Source organism: Bos javanicus, chromosome 6 (assembly GCF_032452875.1).
Source record: "Bos javanicus breed banteng chromosome 6, ARS-OSU_banteng_1.0, whole genome shotgun sequence".
Taxonomy (NCBI): domain Eukaryota; kingdom Metazoa; phylum Chordata; class Mammalia; order Artiodactyla; family Bovidae; genus Bos; species Bos javanicus.
In genome coordinates, this window is record NC_083873.1 from 14092402 (window position 1) to 14101747 (window position 9346).

General features: G+C 37.0%; 1 long non-coding RNA gene across 1 annotated transcript; it reads right to left on the reverse strand.

Moving 5' to 3' along the window:
* Positions 1-5971: 5971 nt before the first annotated feature.
* Positions 5972-8753, reverse strand: LOC133250060 (uncharacterized). Its single transcript, XR_009737215.1, has 4 exons — positions 8017-8753; positions 7481-7541; positions 7211-7337; positions 5972-6178 (listed from the first exon to the last, which is right to left on the reverse strand). It is a non-coding gene; the product is annotated as an uncharacterized LOC133250060 (long non-coding RNA).
* Positions 8754-9346: the final 593 nt, after the last annotated feature.

The following is a 9346-nucleotide window of genomic DNA, read 5'->3' on the forward strand; positions in this document are numbered from 1 at the left end:
CATGTGGCATCTTAGCTCCTGGAGCAGGCATTGAACCCCTACTCCCTGCATGGAAAATCAAAGTCTTAACCACTGTACCTCAAGGGAAGTACCTTGTTTTTCTTAAGAAAAAAAAAAAAGTCACATGCATGTTTGTGACCAGACTTAATTTTGGAAGTCAAATTTAGTTATATAGTTGGAGAACTGGCTCTTCACCACAATTATTAAGATACTATTTTTGTTAAGAAAAATACAATAATAGTGAATTACTTAGGGGAATTAGTCTGGTAGAAAACTAGCTTTTGTTTAGGGTTTGCTTTGTACCAAGCATTTTATATACATTTGTTCAGTTATTCTCCCCAATAACACAATGAAATTGCTATACATTTTGCAGATTAGGAAACAAGGGAAGATGTAAAAGAACATGCACTGTTTGAAGAGTTAGTGCCAAAGACACAGTCAAAACAGGGTTCTGTAACACCAACATCTCCTCTCTTTGAGAAAAAATTTTCTTTTAAATTTTGAATTGAATATGAAGTCAAGTGGGCCTTGGGAAGCATCACTATGAACAATGCTAGGGGAGGTGATGGAATTCCAGCTAAGCTATTTCAAATCATAAAAGATGCTACTGCTAAAGTGCTGCACTCAGTATGCCAGCAAATTTGGAAAACTCAGCAGTGGCCACAGGCCTGGGAAAAGGTCAGTTTTCATTCCAATCCCAAAGAAAGACAGTGAGAAGGAATGTTCAAACTGCTGTACCATTGCGCTCATTTCACACGCTAGTAAGGTAATGCTCAAAATCCTTAAAGCTAGGCTTCAGCGATACATGAACTGAGAACTTCCAGATGTAGAAGCTGGATTTGGAAAAGGCAGAAGAACCAGAGATCAAATTGCATACCTCCATTAGATCATATAAAAAGCAAGAGAATTCCAGAAAAAAACATCTACTTCTGCTTCAATGACCACACTAAAGCCTTTGACTGTGTGGGTCACAACAAACGGAAGAAAATTCTTAAAGAGATGAGAATACCAGACCACCTTACCTGCCTCCTGAGAAATCTGTATGCAGGTCAAGAAGCAATAGTTATAACCGGACATGGAACAATGAACTGGTTCCAAATTGAGACAGGAGTACGTCAAGGCTGTATATTGTTACCCTGCTTATTTAACTTCTATGCAGAGTACATCATGAAATTCTGGGCTGGATTAAGCACAAGCTGGAATCAAGATTGCCAGGACAAATATTAATAACCTCAGATATGCAGATGACACCACCCTTATGGCAAAAAGAGAAGAAGAACTAAAGACCCTTTTGATGAAAGTGAAAGAGGAGAGTGAAAAAATTGGCTTAAAGCTCAACAATCAGAAAACAAAGATCATGGCATCTGGTCCCATCACTTCATGGCAAATAGATGGGGAAACAATGGAAATAGTGAGAAACTCTATTTTATTGGGCTCCAAAATCACTGCAGATGGTGACTGCAGCCATGAAATTAAAAGATGTTTACTCTTTGGAAGCAAAGTTATGACCAACCTAGACAGCATATAAAAAGCAGAGACATTACTTATGCTGACCACGGTCCATATCGTCAAAGCTGTGGTTTTTCCAGTAGTCACATACAGATGTGAGAGTTGGACCATAAAGAAGGCTGAGCACCGAAGAATTGATGCTTTTGAACTGTAGTGTTGGAGAAGACTCTTGAGGTCCCTTGGACTGCAATTAGAAAAGCACTGATGCTGAGAAAGATTGAAGGCAGGAGGAGAAGGGGACGACAGAGGACTAGTTGTTTGGATGGAATACTCAATGGACATGAGTTTGAGCAAACTCCGGGAGATAGTGGAGGACAGGGAAGCCTGGTGTGCTGCAGTCCATGGGGTTGCAAAGAGTCGGACACGACTAAGCAACTGAACAGCAAAAACAGCAGCTAGCTTCCCATGTGTAATTGAATTTATGTCTAAGACCCTCTTTTTTCCAGGTTTAATGTTGAGTACCATCTAGTGACTTAGAGGTAGATGGGATTCACACATTAATTAGAAAAAGAATGAGAGGGAAAATGTGATTTTTATTTCCCAGGTAGCTCAAATATTCAATTGAAGCAGAGTTCTTTTAGACAATAGGAAAAAGAAGGTCACAGTGGAGAAGTTACATAGTTCAATAAAATCTGCTTTAATCAGTTACTGAAGAAATAGTCATAGAAAGTCAGAGAACAGCAATTGGTTAAATATTCCTTTATTCCCTTAATTGATTTCTTGGACCAGTATCTTAACATTATTTAACAAAAAGCCCCAAGTGGCACAGTGGTAAAAGAGTTCGCCTGCCACGCAGAAGACATGAGTTTGATCCCTGGGTCAGGAATATCCCCTGGAGAAGGAAATGGCAACCCACTCCAGTATTCTTGCCTGGAAAGTTCCATAGACGGAGGACCCTAGTGGGATACAGTCCAGGAGGTCACAAAAGAGTCAGACACGACAGAGCACACACACATTAGTTTAACAAATGATGACTTAGCAATCAATGAAAAGTAATGGATACTATATTGAGGAATAATCATTATTATAGTTAAGAGAAATATTTTTCAATAACAGTGGATTTTGTCTAAAATTTTACTGGATTAATGTCACAGCCTACAGTGTATAATAAATTAGAAATAACAAGAGATTTAAAAATCACCTAGGTAAAATTTTCCCTTGAGCATATTATTTGCCATGTCCTCATTTCAGTATTCTAAGACCTTAATTTTGTTCTTAAATAATTTAATCTGGTTTCCTAGGTCAATTATTTACAGCCAGCGGTCTAGTATCTAAATCTGGATTATTGATTTCTTTAATTACAAAGGAAGGAGAACTATGAGGTATGTTTTCATATTGTTTGTAAACTAACTTCTAATTTACTCAAGATGCAGACATTCCTCATTTTCCTTCAAGTTTTTATTTTGAAAATTTCAGACTCCAGGAGAAGTATGAACAAACAATAGCATAAAGAACAGTCACATACCCTTTTCCTAGATTCTCTGTGATTGCTAACATTTTTGCTACATTTTATTTTTCTCTTTCTCTTCCTCTGTCTTTGTGTGTGTATGTATGTGCGTATGTGTCTGTACTGGCGTCTCTGTTTCTCTCTGCATATACCTACTTAAAAAAATCTGTTTGAAAGTAAGTACAGAAATCATGACATTTTGTCTGTGGATGCTTCAGCATGCACTTTCTAAGAAGAAAAGACTTTCTTATGTACAACCACAAAACTGTTATCACACTTAAGAAAATTTATAGCAATTCAACAATTTAATATTTAGTTCATTTAAAATTTCTCTAATTGTCCTCCAAGGAGATCTCCTTGAAGTTCCTAGAAATTTTTTGTGGTAGCTTGGCAAGGAACTTCTCAGCAAGTTTAAGTTAGTTCCATGGAAGAAGAGGCTGGTATCAGACACTGGACTCTGAAGGCTGTCTATTTCTTACTGGGCCCTTTCCTCATGCTGGGTCTCTCCATGTTGCGTAGTTGCGCAGTTACCCCTGCCCAGTCTATACACTGTAAGTTATGTACACCCATATCAGTAGAGAAGGGCCCTCTCTACTGTGCATAGGGCAAGCACTTAGAGGTCAACTGTGCACAAACTAAATTGTGAGGTTATAAGAATCACAGGGAATAACCCATTCTTTCTCTGATTTAAACTTTTCACTCAGGAAACTATATTTTAATCTAGGACTATATGTCTGTGACCTCTTTGGATGACATTCCCCAGAGAACTAAGCAATTTATTTTTTCTATGCACAGTCCAATCAGGGTTCACACGTTGCATTTGGTTTTGAGCTCTGTTTAGTTTTATCTAGAACAGGCCTCCATTCTTTGCTTGTATCCCATACCAGCAACTTTTGAAAAGTCCAGGGTAATTTTTTCTTGGATGTCACTCATCCTAGATTTGTCTTCTTGTTTCCTCATGGTTTTGTTTAACTTGTTCCTCTTTCCCCTGTTTTTCCTCTAATTTGGGTGTTTGATCTAAAACCTTGACTAGATTAACTTCAAACATTTATGGCAAGAAAATTTTATAGGCCATGATCCATATTTAGCATTACATTATATCAGGAGGCATATAGGATAAAGTTGTCCATTGTTAGTGATTGGCTAAGATGCTGACCATCAGAATTGGTGTTGAAAAAGGCATGTTTTTTTTAGCTCTTATTAATTAATATTTATTCTATTATTATTAATATTAATTATTGTTAGTCTACTAATATTTAATCCTCTGATAACATTTTGGCACTATTTGAGTCTGTTATATGACTACATTTCATCCAGTGGTTTTAGCTCCTTTTGATAATCCATGCTACAAGATTCCTTCATTATTTTGGGATCAGGGCTTACAAAATGGTGATTTTCTAATTATATCATTTCTTCTGCATAAGACTGTTTTTCCCTTCTACTTTCCATCTTTTCTTTTTTGTTTTTTTTTTTTTTTTAGAGATGAACTGAAATTTTTATTGGATCAAATATATGTGTAAATTTTTCATAGAGACTGGATGAAGTATAGATTTGTGAAAAATAATTTGAGTTTTTTTTAAAGTATAAATTTTCAATTAAAATATCAATCTGACTCCAAGTAATACATCTCCCTCACTTAAAATGTTTCCTCCACTTTTTCTAATAGCTATAGACTCATAGTATTAAAAAAAAATTCATTGCATCATAATACATTATTATAGTTGTTATCATTGGTGTTCAAATTGTCCTCAATAGCCAATTCAGTTGGAACACATTCAGACTTGTTCCTTTGATCTCTGGCATGATCTGTGTGATAGAAAGCCATTAGAATGGCTCCCAAAGATCCTTGCTTTCTAATATTCATACCCTTGTATAATCTTTTCCCTTTAGTGTGGTTGGACCTAATGACTCACTTCTAACAAATAGGGTAGAGCAAATGTGGTGGTCCATCATGTCTGAGGTTAGGTTATGAAAAGCCTGTGGCTTCTGTCTTGGTATCCGTTCTGACTCTCTTGTTTGCTAACACTAATGGAAGCCAGACGCACTGTTGTTAGTTTCCCTATGAGGACGCCTACATGGCTAGAAATTGAGGGAAACTTCTGATCAACAGCCAGCAAGGAACTTAAGCTTTCATTAAAACAGCCCATGAGAAAACAAATATTGTCAACAGCCACATGCGTGAGTTTAGAAGTAAGTCCTCTCCTAGATGAACCCAAGAGGACTCATCTTGGGTTGAGCCTGGCTGACAACTTCATAGTAGCCTTGTGAGAGACCCTGAGTCTGAAGACCCCCTAAGCCACCTGCATATTTCTGACCCACAATGCTGGGAGATAATATGTATTGTTTTAAGGCTTAACTTTTTTTTTTTTTTTAAGACTTAAATTTTAAGGCTGGGCGATAATACATATTGTTTTAAGGCTCTAAGTTTGTGATTTGTTTTACAGCTACAGATAACTAATCCAACTCCACTAGTCTTTGAGCACTTTTATTTCTTTACTAGTGCAGCAAGATTTCTCAGATTCCACTTTGTTTTTTCCCTGACTTTTTCCTGGTTGCATTTCTCCAAGTTTCTTTGGTTTCCTTTAATGGAGAATGGTGCTTATGATACAAAATATGGGCACAAAATGTCCTCATTGTTAAGAGATGTCATAGTTTCTACATTCATCCAGTAATAAAGATAGAAAACACATAAAAAGTCTTGAGTTCATACTGATACTTCCAATTCACATTTAATATTATATGACTTTTTCTTACCTTTCTGAATTATATATTGTATCACTTTTCTCTTATAGTGAAAATCTTGGCTCCTTACCTTAGCAGCAGAGGGTTAATATTACAAGGAAGTGGAGGAGTGGGTGTCACAATTTTAGAAATGATAGTAAGTCCTCTGGTTTTTTGGAATATCTTCCTTTTATAGGACCTTCATTTCTACCACTTGAGATTTATTTGTTTGACTCTTGAGGGTTTTTAAATATGAGTTCTCTTGTCAAAAATTTTTTAGAATTATTTTCCAACTTAGGAAAATGATCCAGAAAGAACAGAGTAAAAAATTTTGAAAGAAATAACAGAAAATATAAGTAAATAATTCATAGTGGTAAATTTGTGGAAATTTTTTATTTGCTTACTTTAACAAAGAACATATTTTGTACTTGTAACATGTGCTGTTTACTGTTTAAGGCACTGGGGCTCAGAGTTTCTGTTCTGAATGGAAGGATTTGTATTCTGGGGAGGAGTCAAATAAATGTGTCAATATAATTGGTAAAAGATACTATAGAGATACATAGCACATGTACAGAGAAGGCAATGGCACCCCACTCCAGTACTCTTGCCTGGAAAATCCCACAGACGGAGGAGCCTGGTAGGCTGCAGTCCATGGGGTCGCTAAGAGTCGGACACAACTGAGTGACTTCACTTTCACTTTTCACTTTCATGCATTGGAGAAGGAAATGGCAGCCCACTCCAGTGTTCTTGCCTGGAGAATCCCAGGGACAGGAAGCCTGGTGGGCTGCCATCTATGGGGTCGCACAGAGTCAGACATGACTGAAGCAACTTAGCAGCAGCAGCACATGTAAAATTTTTTCTAAAGAACATATACTATTTCAGTTATAGGAAAACATAAAATTTTGTCTTAAAGGGAGCAAAAGATCAAAGGGAAATAAAAACAGGAGCAGAATCTTTCTTGAATTGGAAAACATGTCAAAGGCAAACTAGTATATTTCACAATTTTCATTAAATTGTGGTAAATTCAGCAAGAGGATTTCTCAAATAAATACTTCATGTTTCAAGTAGAACTAGATTTTCATTCTAGTATTTATTTTATTTTTTATTCTGCATTTTGTCAAAAGTAGCCTGCATATTTATAGTCAACTGTCATGTTGTTGATTAAAGAATATGAAGAAAAATAGCAAATAATCTCACTAATTTTGTAACTAATTTAGATGGTTAAATTCTACCTTTTGTTTCAGTTCTGTCGCTCAGTTGTATCCGACTCTTTGCACACAAAATTTTACACAAAATTCTACCTTTATTTTTCCTAAAAATATTATTTAAAGATTTTACATCTCTGCTTTAGCTAATCTCTCAGATGAAGCATATTAAAAATTTGCACAACTGCGATTCATGCTCAAGCTCCAGAAGAGCAAGAATCAGGGCATCACTGCATTTTTCTATTTATAATGCTTCAGAGACACCTTTGGAGAAAGGAGAGAAGTGGGCAGAGAAACAGAAAAGGAAGGCAACTAAAGTGTCATTTACATTTCTGACTTGTTGTCCTTGGCAGTTTTGTTTAAGCTTATCCATATCAGTCTTCTTTCTTTTATTTATTTACTGCTGTTCATCTTGGTTGAATTGATGATAATCTTTCTGGAGGCAAAAAAACCTGCTATAAAATGAGTTAGGTAGAAAATCAATTAAGGCTGACATTTTAAACCTGTTTGGTAATAAACATGCAGAACAGCAAAACTTTCATTAATATTAGGGAAATTAATTATGGGGAAGTGCAGTCTATTTACAGATGATAGCTACCCATGCTTTATGAAGTTCATGCCAGGCCGGTGACTCATCAGGCTTTGCAGAAGCTAACCATCTATATGAGTGAGAGAAAGCCACTGAGGATGGATTCTTATGTGTCATTTACTTTACAAAAACTTTTCTAAAAATGTAATTTACTAAACTCTGTTTTTAAAAAAATAGTTCCATTTTTATATTATAAGCATAGTCATTGGAACAATGAATGTTATTCTACATTCAGAGGACATGCTTCTAATTTGTAAAGCTGAAATGAAAATCAGAAATTGCTACCTACTGGTTGCCTCAGGTACCACAGATACAGAGAATAATAAGACAAAACCCTGGCTTTCAAAGCAGTTCTCAGCTTAAGCCCATGTAAGTCATTACATTGGATACAGACATCTGTATTAGGAGTGTTTTATAAGGAAATGTCAACCAGTGAGGGCCATAGGATATCACTGGAAAATGCTCAGTTAAGAGAATATCTTAGGGACTATTTGAGTTCTTTTGTCCCTTGTAACACTTGAAACAAAAGGAATTTATGTATTTACTCTCTTGTGTGATAGACAGTACTGAAGTAAAGGCTGTGAGAAACTAGCCCGTTTCCAGGGCCTTGTAAACAACAGTCAGTTTGATGGAGGTGTCCACGCAAAGTTCTTTTGAGTCATGGTTAATGATTGTGACATATCTGAAAGGCAAACTTTTGTCATAGGAAAGAACTCCTTGGATAGATGGATACATATGGTTTTGTAAAGACACTTGGAAACTTTGATCTGACAGAGATCACATTACAGAGAAATTGTTATTGTCAGAGCACACTGGTGATAAAAAGCTTTAAATGCATGTCTTAACTAAATCTTCAGTTCAGTTTAGTTCATTTCAGTCACTCAGTCGTGTCCCACTCTTTGCAACCCCATGAATCGCAGCACGCCAGACCTCCCTGTCCATCACCAACTCCCAGAGTTCACTCAGACTCATGTCCATCGAGTCAGTGATGCCATCCAGCCATCTCATCCTCTGTCGTCCCCTTTTCCTCCTACCCGCAATCCCTCCCAGCATCAGTCTTTTCCAATAAGTCAACTCTTCACATGAGGTGGCCAAAGTACTGGAGTTTCAGCTTCAGCATCATTCCTTCCAAAGAAATCCCAGGGCTGATCTTCAGAATGTACTGGTTGGATCTCCTTGCAGTCCAAGGGACTCTCAAGAGTCTTCTCAAACACCACAGTTCAAAAGCATCAATTCAGTGCTCAGCTTTCTTCACAGTCTGACTCTCACATCCATACATGACCACAGGAAAAACCATAGCCTTGACTAGACGAACGTTTGTTGGTGAAGTAATGTCTCTGCTTTTCAATAAACCATTCAATATCACAGTAATCCAAGTCTATGCCCCAACCAGTAACGCTGAAGAAGCTGAAGTTGAACGGTTCTATGAAGACCTACAAGACCTTTTAGAACTAACACCCAAAAAAGATGTCCTTTTCATTATAGGGGACTGGAATGCAAAAGTAGGAAGTCAAGAAACACCTGAAGTAACAGGCAAATTTGGCCTTGGAATACGGAATGAAGCAGGGCAAAGACGAATAGAGTTTTGCCAAGAAAATGCACTGGTCATAGCAAACACCCTCTTCCAACAACACAAGAGAAGACTCTACACACGGACATCACCAGATGGTCAACAACTAAATCAGATTGATTATATTCTTTGCAGCCAAAGATGGAGAAGCTCTATACAGTCAGCAAAAACAAGACCGGGAGGTGACTGTGGCTCAGATCATGAACTCCTTATTGCCAAATTCAGACTTAAATTGAAGAAAGTAGGGAAAACCACTAGACCATTCAGGTATGACCTAAATCAAATCCCTTATGATTGTACAGTGG